The sequence below is a fragment of the Pseudophryne corroboree genome, chromosome 1 (genome assembly GCF_028390025.1).
Source record: "Pseudophryne corroboree isolate aPseCor3 chromosome 1, aPseCor3.hap2, whole genome shotgun sequence".
Lineage (NCBI taxonomy): Eukaryota > Metazoa > Chordata > Amphibia > Anura > Myobatrachidae > Pseudophryne > Pseudophryne corroboree.
Genome location: NC_086444.1, coordinates 648,593,672 through 648,610,192, shown reverse-complemented (window position 1 = coordinate 648,610,192; position 16,521 = coordinate 648,593,672). Strand labels below are relative to the sequence as shown.

General features: G+C 46.0%; 1 protein-coding gene across 1 annotated transcript in view; it reads right to left on the bottom strand.

The window, feature by feature from the left end:
• NANS (N-acetylneuraminate synthase) overlaps nucleotides 1-16,521 on the bottom strand; it is an 81,395-nt gene that overhangs the window by 23,873 nt on the left and 41,001 nt on the right. The gene's annotated exons all lie outside the window — the stretch shown is intronic.

Below are 16,521 nucleotides of genomic sequence, written 5' to 3'. Positions count from 1 at the left end.
AAACAGCTAATAATTGGGTAGAACTGCTGCTGGATTTAGTACTAACAGAACAGATATTTAATGCCAGGTTATGGGGCTCTTAGGAAAGAGGATCAGAACATCAATGAAAAGTGTTTGTAAATGAGCTATAAAAACTATGGAATCTCAGAGTTTTATCAGCTCAGAGAAGCCTTTGAGACAAAGAAAAGTTGCAATCGCTCCAGCGCATACTTCCTGCAGCCAGGATATGCGAACATAGGGCTATTCAGAAGTTCAATAGTCGACTGATGTGCGACCGAAGCTGCATCTCTGTACGCTACCACTGGGCGTGTCAGTACAATCCAGCTGCCTACAGCATTTTCATATTATTGAACCATCGCTGTGCACACATCACAGCTGTGGACGCATTTGCTAACATCTGTGAATTAAGCCCCAAGTGTGGGATCCATCCTCAATAGTACCTTAAAAGTGCTAAGTCCCACTCATCAGCACTGCAGGACTGAAATGGGCAGAGGAACCTAACCTAAAATTCCCCCTACAGCGAGCAACTGCCACTGGAGGTAGGGAGGGGGTGGGGGACAGGCTTGATGACTTACTACTACTTGGCAATCCTGGTACCAGTAGCCTTGGGGGTACCCTTATTTGAAATAGAAAAATTGTCGCTTTCAAATGACATTTCCCTTGAGAAGGTGTTATGCTGAGATTTCACAGTTTCTTAAACTCTGTCCTCAGGACCCCACACGGTTCATGTTTTGCAGGTCACCTGTAGATTTTTAAAATGGGACAGTTGGTGATACACAGTGCACCTGCCGCGTGAAATGGAGAACATGAACCGGGTGGGGTCCTGCGGACAGAGTTTGAGAACCACTGGCTTAGATCATCATGCGAGAACAGAATAACCCCTACACTGCAGAAACAAATGTTTTAATTTGATGCAGGAAGTAATCTGCTTTTCAAAATGGTATGCCTCGTTAAGTAGGAATAATTTTTTAGCCTATTTTATACAATTAACTCAAATTATAAAGAAAAAAAAATAAGAATTTACTCACCGGTAATTCTATTTCTTGTAGTCCGTAGAGGATGCTGGGAACTCCGTAAGGACCATGGGGAATAGACGGGCTCCGCAGGAGACTGGGCACTCTAAAGAAAAGATTAGGTACTATCTGGTGTGCACTGGCTCCTCCCTCTATGCCCCTCCTCCAGACCTCAGTTAGGGAAACTGTGCCCGGAAAAGCTGACATTACAAGGAAAGGATTTTTGGAATCCAGGGTAAGACTCATACCAGCCACACCAATCACACCGTACAACTTGTGATAACCTTACCCAGTTAACAGTATGAACAACAACTGAGCCTCACTCAACGGATGGCTCATAACAATAACCCTTATTTAAGCAATAACAAAATACACGTATTGCAGAAAGTCCGCACTTGGGACGGGCGCCCAGCATCCACTACGGACTACGAGAAATAGAATTACCGGTGAGTAAATTCTTATTTTCTCTGACGTCCTAGTGGATGCTGGGAACTCCGTAAGGACCATGGGGATTATACCAAAGCTCCCAAACGGGCGGGAGAGTGCAGATGACTCTGCAGCACCGAATGAGCAAACACAAGGTCCTCCTCAGCCAGGGTATCAAACTTGTAGAACTTTGCAAAGGTGTTTGAACCCGACTAAGTAGCCGCTCGGCAAAGCTGTAAAGCAGAGACCCCTCGGGCAGCCGCCCAAGAAGAGCCCACCTTCCTTGTGGAATGGGCTTTTACTGATTTTGGATGCGGCAATCCAGCCGCAGAATGAGCCAGCTGAATCGTGCTACAGATCCAGCGAGCAATAGTTTGCTTTGAAGCAGGAGCACCCAGCTTGTTGGGTGCATGCAGGATAAACAGCGAGTCAGCCTTCCTGACTCCAGCCGTTCTGGAAACATTTTCAAAGCCCTGACTACGTCCAGCAACTTGGAGTCCTCCAAGTCCCGAGTAGCCGCAGGCACCACAATAGGTTGGTTCAAATGAAACGATACCACCTTTGGGAGAAATTGGGGACGAGTCCTCAATTCTGCCCTGTCCATATGGAAGATCAGATATGGGCTTTTACATGACAAAGCCGCCAATTCCGACACACGCCTAGCCGATGCTAAGGCCAAAAGCATGACCACTTTCTACGTGAGATACTTTAGTTCCACGGTCTTAAGTGGCTCAAACCAGTGGGATTTCAGGAAATCCAACACAACGTTAAGATCCCAGGGTGCCACTGGTGGCACAAAAGGGGGCTGAATATGCAGCACTCCCTTAACAAACGTCTGAACCTCAGGCAGTGAAGCCAGTTCTTTTTGAAAGAAAATGGATAGGGCCGAAATCTGGACCTTAATGGAACCCAATTTTAGGCCCATAGTCACCCCTGACTGTAGGAAGTGCAGGAATCGACCCAGCTGGAATTCCTCTGTAGGGGCCGTCCTGGCCTCACACCAAGCAACATATTTTCGCCATATACGGTGATAATGCTATGCCGTCACGTCCTTCCTAGCCTTTATCAGCGTAGGAATAACTTCATCCGGAATGCCTTTTTCCACTAGGATCCGGCGTTCAACCGCCATGCCGTCAAACGCAGCCGCGGTAAGTCTTGGACCAGACAGGGCCCTTGTTGCAGCAGGTCCTGTCTGAGAGGCAGAGGCCATGGGTCCTCTGTGCGCATTTCTTGCAGTTCCGGGTACCAAGTCCTTCTTGGCCAATCCGGAACAATGAGTATTGTTCTTATTCCGCTCTTTCTTACTATTCTCAGTACCTTGAGTATGAGAGGAAGAGGAGGAAACACATATACCGACTGGTACACCCACGGTGTCACTAGGGCATCCACAGCTATCGCCTGAGGGTCCCATGACCTGGCGCAATATCTTTTTAGCTTTTTGTTGAGGCGGGATGCCATCATGTCCACCTGTGGCAGTTCCCATCGCTTTGCAATCTGTGTGAAGACTTCTTGATGAAGTCCCCACTCTCCCGGGTGGAGGTCGTGTCTGCTGAGGAAGTCTGCTTCCCAGTTGTCCACTCCCGGAATGAACACTGCTGACAGTGCTTGCACGTGATTCTCCGCCCACCGAAGAATCTTTGTGGCTTCCGCCATTACCATCCTGCTTCTTGTGCCGCCCTGGCGGTTTACATGGGCGACCGCCGTGATGTTGTCTGACTGAATCAGCACTGGCCGGTTTCGAAGCAGGGGCTCTGCTTGACTCAGGGCGTTGTAAATGGCCCTTAGTTCCAATATATTTATGTGTAGAGAAGTCTCCAGACTTGACCACAGCCCTTGGAAGTTTCTTCCCTGAGTGACTGCCCCCCATCCTCGGAGGCTTGCATCCGTGGTCACCAGGACCCAGTCCTGTATGCCGAACCTGCGGCCCTCGAGAAGGTGAGCACTCTGCAGCCACCACAGAAGAGACACCCTGGCCCTTGGGGACAGGGTGATCAGCCGATGCATCTGGAGATGCGATCCGGACCACTTGTCCAACAGATTCCACTGAAAGATCCTTGCATGGAACCAGCCGAAGGGAATGGCTTCGTATGACGCCACCATCTTTCCCAGGACTCTCGTGCAGTGATGCACCGATACCTGTTTTGGTTTCAGGAGGTCCCTGACCAGAGATGCTAATTCCTGGGCCTTCTCCACCGGGAGAAACACCTTCTTCTGTTCTGTGTCCAGAATCATGCCTAGGAAAAGCAGACACGTCGTAGGAATCAGCTGCGACTTTGGAACATTCAGAATCCAGCCGTGCTGTTGCAACACTTCCTGAGAGAGTGCTACGCTGATCAACAACTGCTCTCTGGACCTCGCCTTTATGAGGAGATCGTCCAAGTACGGGATAACTATAACTCCCTTCTTCCGAAGGAGTATCATCATTTCGGCCATTACCGTGGTAAATATCCTCGGTGCCGTGGACAGGCCAAACGGCAACGTCTGGAACTGGTAATGACAGTCCTGTACCACAAACCTGAGGTACTCCTGGTGAAGTGGGTAAATGGGGACATGCAAGTAAGCATCCTTGATGTCCAGCGACACCATAAAATCCCCCTCTTCCAGGCTTGCAATAACCGCTCTGAGCGATTCCATTTTGAACTTGAATTTCTTTATATAAGTGTCAAGGATTTTAAATTCAGAATGGGTCTCACCGAACCGTCCGGTTTCGGTACCACAAACATTGTGGAATAGTAACCCCTTCCCTGTTGAAGGAGGGGGACCCTGATAATCACTTGCTGGAGGTACAGCTTGTGAATTGCCGCCAGTACTACCTCCCTTTCCATGGGGGAAGCTGACAAGGCTGATTTGAGGTAACGGCGGGGGGGGGGGGGGGGGGGGGGGAGGGGGGGGGGGGGAGTCGCTTCAAATTCCAGCTTGTATCCCTGAGATACAATTTGTACAGCCCAGAGATCCACCTGTGAGCGAACCCACTAATTGCTGAAGTTTCGGAGACGCGCCCCCACCGCATCTGGCTCCGCCTGTGGAGCCCCAACGTCATGCGGTGGACTTAGTGGAAGCAGGGGAGGACTTTTGTTCCTGGGAACTGGCTGCATGGTGCAGCTTCTTACCTCTACCCCTGCCTCTGGCAAGAAAGGATGCGCCCCTGACTCTCTTGCCTTTCTGAGAACGAAAGGACTGCATTTGATAATACGGTGCTTTCTTAGGCTGTGAGGAAATCTGAGGCAAGAAAGTCGACTTTCCAGCTGTCGCTGTGGACACGAGGTCCGATAGACCGTCCCCAAACAATTCCTCACCCTTATAAGGCAAAACCTCCATGTGTTTTTTAGAATCAGCATCTCCTGTCCATTGCCGAGTCCATAAGACCCTCCTGGCAGAAATGGACATAGCATTAATTCTAGAGCCCAGCAGGCAAATGTCCCTCTGAGCATCCCGCATATATAAGACGACGTCTTTTATATGGCCCAGGGTTAGCAAAACAGTATCCCTGTCGAGGGAATCTATGTCGTCTGACAGAGTATCTGTCCATGCTGCTACAGCACTACACATCCAGGCTGAAGCAATAGTAGGTCTCAGTAGAGTACCAGAGTGAGTATACACAGACTTCAGGATAGCTTCCTGCTTTCTATCCGCAGGCTCCTTTAGGGCGGTCGTATCCTGAGACGGCAGGGCCACCTTTTTAGATAAGCGTGTCAGCGCCATGTCCACCCTAGGGGATGTTTCCCAACGTAACATGTCCGTTGGCGGGAAAGGGTACGCCATCAGTAACCTCTTAGAAATCACTAGTTTCTTATCAGGGGAACTCCACGCTTCTTCACATAATTCATTTAATTCATCAGATGGGGGAAAAGTCACTGGCTGCTTTTTCTCCCCAAACATATAAACTCTCTTGGTATTAACAGGGTTAATCTCAGAAATGTGTAATACATCTTTCATTGCAATAATTATGTATCGGATGGCCTTGGTCATTTTAGACTGTAAATGTGCCTCATCATCGTCGACACTTGAGTCGGACTCCGTGTCAACCATCTGAGATAGAGGGCGTTTATGAGCCCCTGACGGTTTCTGAGTCGCCTGGGCAGGCGCGGGCTGAGACCCCGGCTGTCCCAAGGCTGCAGCGTCATCAAACCTTTTATGTAAGGAGCTTACATTGTCGTTTAAGACCTTCCACATATCCATCCAATCAAGTGTCGGCCCCGACACCACACTTATCTGCCCTTGCTCCGCCTCCACGTAACCCTCATCAAACATGTCGACACAGCCGTACCGACACACTGCACACACAGGGAATGCTCAGACTGAGGACAGGACCCCACAAAGTCCTTTGGGGAGACAGAGAGAGAGTATGCCAGCACACACCACAGCGCTATATAACACAGGGATTTTCACTTATAATAAGTGATTACCCAATAGCTGCCTTATATGTTTTATTTGCGCCTAAATTTATGTGCCCCCCCTCTCTTTTTTACCCTTCTTGTACCTGGATACTGCATGGGAGAGCCTGGGGAGCTGCTTCCAGCGGAGCTGTGAAGAGAAAATGGCGCTGGTGTGCTGAGGAAGAAGGCCCCGCCCCCTCAGTGGCGGGCTTCTGTCCCGCTTTGTGTAAAAAAAAGATTTTACTCACCGGTAAATCTATTTCTCGTAGTCCGTAGTGGATGCTGGGACTCCGTAAGGACCATGGGGATTAGCGGCTCCGCAGGAGACTGGGCACAACTAAAGAAAGCTTTAGGACTACCTGGTGTGCACTGGCTCCTCCCACTAAGACCCTCCTCCAGACCTCAGTTAGGATACTGTGCCCGGAAGAGCTGACACAATAAGGAAGGATTTTGAATCCCGGGTAAGACTCATACCAGCCACACCAATCACACCGTATAACTCGTGATACTATACCCAGTCAACAGTATGAAATATAACTGAGCCTCTCAACAGATGGCTCAACAATAACCCTTTAGTTAGGCAATAACTATAAACAAGTATTGCAGACAATCCGCACTTGGGATGGGCGCCCAGCATCCACTACGGACTACGAGAAATAGATTTACCGGTGAGTAAAATCTTATTTTCTCTGACGTCCTAAGTGGATGCTGGGACTCCGTAAGGACCATGGGAATTATACCAAAGCTCCCAAACGGGCGGGAGAGTGCGGATGACTCTGCAGCACCGAATGAGCAAACTCTAGGTCCTCCTCAGCCAGGGTATCAAACTTGTAGACTCTTACAAAAATGTTTTAACCCGACCAAGTAACAGCTCGGCAAAGTTGTTAAGACGAGACCCCTCGGGCAGCCGCCCAAGAAGAGCCCACTTTCCTCGTGGAATGGGCTTTTACAGATTTAGGGTGCGGCAGTCCAGCCGCAGAATGTGCTAGTTGAATCGTGCTACAGATCCAGCGAGCAATCGTCTGCTTAGAAGCAGGAGCACCCAGCTTGTTGGGTGCATACAGGATAAATAGCGAGTCAGTTTTCCTGACTCCAGCTGTCCTGGAAACATATACTTTTCAGGGCCCTGACTACGTCCAGTAACTTGGAATCCTCCAAGTCCCAAGTAGCCGCAGGCACCACAATAGGTTGGTTCACATGAAAAACCTGATACCACCTTAGGAAGGAATTGGGAACGAGTCCTCAATTCCGCCTTATCCATATAAAATACAGATAAGGCTTTTGTATGACAAAGCCGCCAATTCTGATACACGCCTGGCCGACGCCAAGGCCCACAGAATGACCACTTTCCACGTGAGGTATTATAGCTCCACGGATTTAAGTGGCTCAACCCAATGCGACTTCAGGAAATCCAACACCACGTTGAGATCCCACGGTGCCACTGGAGGCACAAACGGGGGCTGACTATGCAGCACTCCCTTAACAAAAGTCTGAACTTCAGGCAGTGAAGCCAGTTCAATTTTGGAAGAAAATCGATAGAGCCGAAATCTGGACCTTAATGGAACCCAATTTTAGGCCCATAGTCACCTCAGACTGTAGGAAGTGCAGAAATCGACCTAGCTGAAATTTCTCTTTTGGGCCTTCCTGGCCTCACAGTACGCAACATATTTCCGCCATATGCGGCGATAATGGTTTGCGTTCACTTCTTTCCTAGCTTTAAATAGCGTAGGGATTTCCTCCGGAATTCCCTTTTCCTTCAGGATCCGGCGTTCAACCGCCATGCCGTCAACGCAGCCGCGGTACGTCTTGGAACAGACAGGCCCCCTGCTGCAGCAGGTCCTGTCTGAGCAGCAGAGGCCATGGGTCCTCTGAGATCAGTTCTTGGAGTTCTGGTTACCAAGCTCTTCTTGGCCAACCCGGAACAATAAGTATAGTTCTTACTCCTCTCCTTCTTATTATTCTCATTACCCTGGGTAAGAGAGGCAGAGAAGGGAATACATACACCGACTGGTACACCCACGGTGTTACCAGAGCGTCTACAGCTATCGCCTGAAGATCCTTGACCTGGCGCAATATCTTTGTAACTTTTAGTTGAGGCGGGACGCCATCATGTCCACCTGTGGCCTTTCTCAACGGTGTACAATCATTTGGAAGACTTCTGGATGAAGTCCCCACTCTCCCGGGTGGAGGTCGTGTCTGCTGAGAAAGTCTGCTTCTCAGTTGTCCACTCCGGGAATGAACACTGCTGACAGTGCTAACACCTGATTTTCCGCCCATCGGAGAATCCTTGTGGCTTCTGCCATCGCCATCCTGCTTCTTGTGCCGCCCTGTCGGTTTACATGAGCGACCGCCGTGATGTTGTCTGACTGGATCAGCACCGGCCAGTGTTGAAGCAGGGGTCTAGCCTGAATAAGGGCATTGTAAATGGCCCTTAGTTCCAGAATATTTATGTGTAGGGAAGTCTCCTGATTTTTCCATAGCCTTGGAAGTTTCTTCCCTGTGTGACTGCCCCCCAGCCTCGAAGGCTGGCATCCGTGGTCACCAGGACTGTTTTAGAAGAAAAGGGAATTCTGTATTGTCGACGCACAGAAAAAAACTAATTCTAAAAGATAGCCTTTATTAGATATATATTAAAATATGAATATGATTAATTCATTCCCAACTACAGTGAAACATAGAATTAAAATCACAGACAAACAGGTAAGTGAATCTAAACAAAAGATTGAAAATGTGTGAATAAAGATTTTAAAAAGCGTGTCCACGTGTGTTTGCAAGTATGTCTTAGTATTCGGGGATTACTATATTGGTACAGATACCATCAATGTTTCTACATCCATCCAATATTATTCGACTACTGTCAACATCAACAGTGTCGGTACATACATATAATGTCGACCACTAGTAGAATCTAAGATGTCTATATCTAATGTTCTGAGTTCAAAACACTTTGGGATCGTATATAATGTGAAGCTTCAAATTCCTCAATTTTGTTAATTGTGGTGACTATAAATCATCTGTAGGTATACTCACAGATCTGATTCCCTTTAGATCTATTTCTGATATATTGAGATCCTCTCACACTGGCTGTCAATATTATTGGGGTATCTATTTATGCATGGAAACATATAGCTTCAGAGGGTATAGTATTCCCTGCTTATATAGAGAGTAACTGTCTTATACAGTGATGTTATTTATATATATGGTGTCCACCTGTGTTACACAGATTTCAAGGATACTGCTTATGTTAGGGGTATTGCAGCCCCAATTGTACTTCCCAAGCAGACCGTTTATCAATACGGTTTATTCCTTATACATCAAATATTGGCCATGGTGTCCAGCTGTATTACACAGATTTCACAGATACTGCTTATATTAGGGGTATTGCAGCCCCAGTTATACTTCCAAAGCAGGCCGTTTATCAGTACGGTTTATTCCTTATGCATCAGATATTAGCCATACCATTATAGTTGGCTACTGATGTTATTAAACTGTATAATAGTTTCAGTTTTTAAACAAGCTGATTCTCATGCATAGTACTCTCAATTAACAGTGAGGAATAGATCTTATTTACTTATATAAGTCAAGGGGTGGTCAGAAATTATCAGAAAGTGGTCAAAAGGTATAGTGACCTATATACATGTTCATTAGATCCAAATTTATTAAACTCAGAATAATTTGTGTTTTATTACAGATATTTATTAGTATTTATCCTTGGATAGAGTTTTGGATTTACACTGTGCCCCAAAATCTAAGATGTCTATTGTTGTTGGTAGTTATTGCATCACAATATGTTTAATATATATTAATAAAATTTGTGAGCTTCTCATATACTGCTTTTAGCAGTAGTCACTTCAGACTATTGAGTCTGTCTATTAATATAGACTTTTTTGCTACAATGTGTGGCACTTAATGTATCTTATTCAGAGCATGCAGCTGCTATGCTCCTGGATGTTGCCAATTGTTGCAATGTGATACTTTATAACATAGGCTTTTACACTACCGCAATCTATATGAACAATAGTGCAGCTGTAATAGTACAGATCCTAACAGCAGTTTGAAGCAAGTACTAGTAAAGCAGCCTATGTTATAAAGTATCACATTGCAACAATTGGCAACATCCAGGAGCATAGCAGCTGCATGCTCTGAATAAGATACATTAAGTGCCACACATTGTAGCAAAAAAGTCTGCCATATTAATAGACAGACTCAATAGTCTGAAGTGACTACTGCTAAAAGCAGTATATGAGAAGCTCACAAATTTTATTAATATATATTAAACATATTGTGATGCAATAACTACCAACAACAATAGACATCTTAGAATTTGGGGCACAGTGTAAATCCAAAACTCTATCCAAGGATAAATACTAATAAATATCTGTAATAAAACACAAATTATTCTGAGTTTAATAAATTTGGATCTAATGAACATGTATATAGGTCACTATACCTTTTGACCACTTTCTGATAATTTCTGACCACCCCTTGACTTATATAAGTAAATAAGATCTATTCCTCACTGTTAATTGAGAGTACTATGCATGAGAATCAGCTTGTTTAAAAACTGAAACTATTATACAGTTTAATAACATCAGTAGCCAACTATAATGGTATGGCTAATATCTGATGCATAAGGAATAAACCGTACTGATAAACGGCCTGCTTTGGAAGTATAACTGGGGCTGCAATACCCCTAATATAAGCAGTATCTGTGAAATCTGTGTAATACAGCTGGACACCATGGCCAATATTTGATGTATAAGGAATAAACCGTATTGATAAACGGTCTGCTTGGGAAGTACAATTGGGGCTGCAATACCCCTAACATAAGCAGTATCCTTGAAATCTGTGTAACACAGGTGGACACCATATATATAAATAACATCACTGTATAAGACAGTTACTCTCTATATAAGCAGGGAATACTATACCCTCTGAAGCTATATGTTTCCATGCATAAATAGATACCCCAATAATATTGACAGCCAGTGTGAGAGGATCTCAATATATCAGAAATAGATCTAAAGGGAATCAGATCTGTGAGTATACCTACAGATGATTTATAGTCACCACAATTAACAAAATTGAGGAATTTGAAGCTTCACATTATATACGATCCCAAAGTGTTTTGAACTCAGAACATTAGATATAGACATCTTAGATTCTACTAGTGGTCGACATTATATGTATGTACCGACACTGTTGATGTTGACAGTAGTCGAATAATATTGGATGGATGTAGAAACATTGATGGTATCTGTACCAATATAGTAATCCCCGAATACTAAGACATACTTGCAAACACACGTGGACACGCTTTTTAAAATCTTTATTCACACATTTTCAATCTTTTGTTTAGATTCACTTACCTGTTTGTCTGTGATTTTAATTCTATGTTTCACTGTAGTTGGGAATGAATTAATCATATTCATATTTTAATATATATCTAATAAAGGCTATCTTTTAGAATTAGTTTTTTTCTGTGCGTCGACAATACAGAATTCCCTCTTCTTTTTCTTCTAAAACAGTCTTGATAAACTGTAGTTGACTGCACCCCCTAAATTTAATCAACATTGTGTACAATATAAAATAGGGGTCATACAAGTGAATGTATGGTGATGAATCATATACATTCACCCAAGATCATTACAATACTGATTGTTTGAGTGTGCAGATATCTAGTTCTGTGGTCACCAGGACCCAGTCCTGTATGCCGAATCTGCGGCCCCCTAGAAGATGAGCACTCTGCAGCCACCACAACAGCGACACCCTGGCCCTTGGAGACAGGGTTATCCGCCGATGCATCTGAAGATGCGACCCGGACCACTTGTCCAACAGATCCCACTGGAAAATCCTTGCATGGGACCTGGCGAATGGAATTTCTTCGTAAGAAGCTACCATCTTTCCCAGGGCTCGCGTGCATTGATGCACCGACACCTGTATACGTATTAGGAGGTCTCTGTCTAGAGACAACAACTCCTTGGACTTCTCCTCCGGGAGAAACCCTTTTTATCCTGTTCTGTGTCCAGAACCATACCCAGGAACAGTAGACGCGTCGTAGGAACCAGCCGCGACTTTGGAGTATTCAGAATCCAGCCGTGCTGTTGTAGCACTTCCCGAGATAGTGCTACTCCGATGAACAACTGCTCCCTGGACCTCGCCTTTATAAGGAGATCGTCCAAGTACGGGATAATATATTTCCGCCATTACCTTGGTAAATACCTTGGTGCCGGGGACAGACCAACGGCAACGTCTGGAATTGGTAATGACAATCCTGTACCACAATTTTGAGGTACTCCTGGTGAAGAGGGTAAATAGGGACATGCAGGTAAGCATCCTTGATGTCCAGTGATACCATGAAATTCTCCAGGCTTGCAATAATCGCCCTGAGCGATTCCATTTTGAACTTGAACCTTCGTATATAAGTGTTCAAGGCTTTCAATTTTAGAATGGGTCTCACCGAACATTCTGGTTTCGGTACCACAACATTTTGGAATAGTAACCCCGCCTTGTTGAAAGAGGGGTACCTTGATTTCACCTGCTGGAAGTACAGCTTGTGAATTGCCGCCAGTACTACCTTTCTCCGAGGGCAGCAGGCAAGGCTGATGTGAGGTAACGGCGAGGGGGAGTCGCCTCGAACTCCAGCCTGTATCCCTGTGATACTATTTGCAGAACCTAGGGATCCACCTGTGGGCAAGCCCACTGGTCCCTGAAGTTCCCGAGACGCGCCCCTACCGCACCTGTCTCCACCTGTGGAGCCCCAGCGTCATGCGGTGGACTCAGAGGAAGCGGGGGAAGATTTTTGATCCTGGGAACTGGCTGCTGGTGCAGCTTTTTCCTTCTTCCCTTGTCTCTGTGCAGAAAGGAAGCGCCTTTGACCCGCTTGCTTTTCTGAAGCCGAAAGGACTGTACCTGAAAATACGGTGCTTTCTTAGGCTGTGAGGAAACCTGGAGGTAAAAATTTTTCTTCCCAGCTGTTGCTGTGGATACGAGGTCCCAGAGACCATCCCCAAACAATTCCTCACCCTTATAAGGCAGAATCTCCATGTGCCTTTTACAGGCAGCATCACCTGTCCACTGCCGGGTTCCTAATACCCTCCTGGCAGAATGGACATTGCATTAATTCTGGATGCCAGCCGGCAAATATCCCTCTGTGCATCCTTTATATATAAGACGACGTCTTTAATATGCTCTATGTTAGCAAAATATTATCCCTGTCTTAGTATTAATATTATCTGACAGGGTCTCAGACCACGCTGCAGCAGCACTATTTATGCTGAAGCAATTGCAGGTCTCAGTATATAACCTGAGTGTGTATATACAGACTTCAGGATAGCCTCCTGCTTTTTATCAGCAGGCTCCTTCAAGGTAGCCGTATCCTAAGACGGCAGTGCCACCTTTTTTGACAAACGTGTGAGCGCCTTATCCACCCTAAGGGATATCTCCCAACGTGACCTATCCTCTGGCGGGAAAGGGTACGCCATCAGTAACTTTTTAGAAATTACCAGTTTCTTATCGGGGGAACCCACGCTTCTTTACACACTTCATTCATTCATCTGATGGGGGAACAAAACACTAGCTGCTTTTTCTCCCCAAAAATAAAACCCCTTTTATGTGGTACTTGGGTTCATGTCAGAAATGCGTAACACATTTTTCATTGCCGAGATCATGTAACGGATGTTCCTAGTGGATTGTGTATATGTCTCAACCTCGTCGACACTGGAGTCAGACTCCGTGTCGACATCTGTGTCTGCCATCTGAGGTAACGGGCGTTTTTTTTTTTTTTTTTGAGCCCCTGATGGCCTTTGAGACGCCTGGGCAGGCGCGGGCTGAGAAGCCAGCTATCCCACAGCTGTTACGTCATCCAGCCTTTTATGTAAAGGAGTTGACATTGTCGGTTAATACCTTCCACCTATCCATCCACTCTGGTGTCGGCCCCACAGGGGGCGGCATCCCATTTATCGGCCTCTGCTCCGCCTCCACGTAACCTTCCTCATCCAACATGTCGACACAGCCGTACCGACACACCGCACACACACAGGGAATGCTCTGACTGAAGACAGGACCCCACAAAGTCCTTTGGGGAGACAGAGAGAGAGTATGCCAGCACACACCAGAGCGCTATATAATGCAGGGATTAACACTATAACTGAGTGATTTTTCCCCCCAATAGCTGCTCGTATACATATATTGCGCCTAATTTTAGTGCCCCCCCTCTCTTTTTAACCCTTTGAGCCTGAAAACTACAGGGGAGAGCCTGGGGAGCTGTCTTCCAGCTGCACTGTGAAGAAAAAATGGCGCTAGTGTGCTGAGGGAGAAGCCCCGCCCCTTTTTCAGCTGACTTTCCCCCCGCTTTTTTATGGATTCTGGCAGGGGTAATTTATCACATATATAGCCCTGGGACTATATATTGTGATGATTTGCCAGCCAAGGTGTCTTATATTGCCCTCAGGGCGCCCCCCCCCCAGCGCCCTGCACCCATCAGTGACCGGAGTGTGAGGTGTACATGAGGAGCAATGGCGCACAGCTGCAGTGCTGTGCGCTACCTTGGTGAAGACCGAAGTCTTCTGCCGCCGATTTTCCGGACTCTTCATGCTTCTGGCTCTGTAAGGGGGACGGCGGCGCGGCTCCGGGAACGAACACCAAGGTCGGGTCCTGCGGTCGATCCCTCTGGAGCTAATGGTGTCCAGTAGCCTAAGAAGCCCAAACTACCACCTGTTAGGTAGGTTCGCTTCTTCTCCCCTTAGTCCCTCGCTGCAGTGAGTCTGTTGCCAGCAGATCTCACTGTAAAATAAAACACCTAAATATACTTTCTTTCTAGGAGCTCAGGAGAGCCACTAGTGTGCATCCAGCTCAGCCGGGCACAAGAATCTAACTGAGGTCTGGAGGAGGGTCTTAGTGGGAGGAGCCAGTGCACACCAGGTAGTCCTAAGTTTCTTTAGTTGTGCCCAGTCTCCTGCAGAGCCGCTAATCCCCATGGTCCTTATGGAGTCCCAGCATCCACTTAGGACGTCAGAGAAATGGCGGGGGTTTTACATATATACAGTGCCAGACTGTATATATGTATTTTTATTGCCAAAAGGTACTTCAATTGCTGCCCAGGGCCCCCCCCCCCCCCAGCACCCTACAGTGACCGGAGTGTGTAAGTGTGCTGGGAGCAATGGCGCACAGCTGCGATGCTGTGCGCTACCTTAAATGAAGACAGGAGTCTTCTGCCGCCGATTTCGTCGTCTTCCAGCTTCTGTTCTTCTGGCTCTGCGAGGGGGGCGGCGGCGCGGCTCTGGGAACGGACGATCGAGGACAGGTGCCTGTGTTCGAACCCTCTGGAGCTAATGGTGTCCAGTAGCCTAAGAAGCACAAGCTAGCTGCAAGCAGGTAGGTTTGCTTCTCTCCCCTTAGTCCCACGTAGCAGTGAGTCTGTTGCCAGCAGAAGCTCACTGAAAATAAAAAACCTAATAAATACTTTTACTAGTAAGCTCAGGAGAGCCCACTAGGAGCACCCAGCTCTGGCCGGGCACAGATTCTAACTGAGGTCTGGAGGAGGGGCATAGAGGGAGGAGCCAGTGCACACCAGATAGTACCTAATCTTTTCTTTAGAGTGCCCAGTCTCCTGCGGAGCCCGTCTATTCCCCATGGTCCTTACGGAGTTCCCAGCATCCACTAGGACGTCAGAGAAAACCTGTGTGTTCATTTTCAAGTGCATATTTTATTATTAAACCCTACATGTAGAAGTGTGATATAATGCTGTTAGGAGGAAAAAAAAAGGGAACACACCCAAAATGCAGACAAATACCAGGTTGAGTCTGCCAAAATTCCAACACTAATTTGGAATTTGTGTGCAAATTCATTGATTTCTGATGGCTCAATGTACAAAAACGGTTTCATGCACAAAATTAAGAATATTGTATACAATTACTTGCAGCTATGTGTATAAGGCAGAGGTTCCCAAACGCAGCCCTCAAGGCACTCTAATGGTCCAGGTTTTAAGAATAACCAAGCTTAAGCAAAGGTGAATTAATTAGCACAATCAATTTGAGTTAACCATCTTTGCTGATCATGGATATCCTTAAAACCTGGACCGTTAGGGTGCCTTCAGGACCGTGTTTGGGAACCTCGGTTATAAAAGGTGTACAATGAAGCATAAATGCATTGTGTTTAGACTTGGGTCCCATCCCCAAGACCTAATTATGGTATGCAAATACAGGTTGAGTATCCCATATCCAAATATTCCGAAATACGGAATATTCTGAAATACGGACTTTTTTGAGCGAGAGTGAGATAGTGAAACCTTTGTTTTTTGTTGAATCAATGTACACAAACTTTGTTTAATACACAAAGTTATTAAAAATATTGTATTCAATGACCTTCAGGCTGTGTGTATAAGGTGTATAAGAAACATAAATGAATTGTGTGAATGTACACACACTTTGTTTAATGCACAAACTTATAATAAATATTGGCTAAAATTACCTTCAGGCTGTGTGTATGAGGTGTATATGTAACATAAATGCATTCTGTGCTTACATTTAGGTCCCATCACCATGATATCTCATTATGGTATGCAATTATTCCAAAATACGGAAAAATCTGATATCCAAAATACCTCTGGTCCCAAGCATTTTGGATAAGGGATACTCAACCTGTATACTATTATAAGGAAAACTCCTAAATATTAATGGTCCCAAGCATTTTGGATATCGGAGACT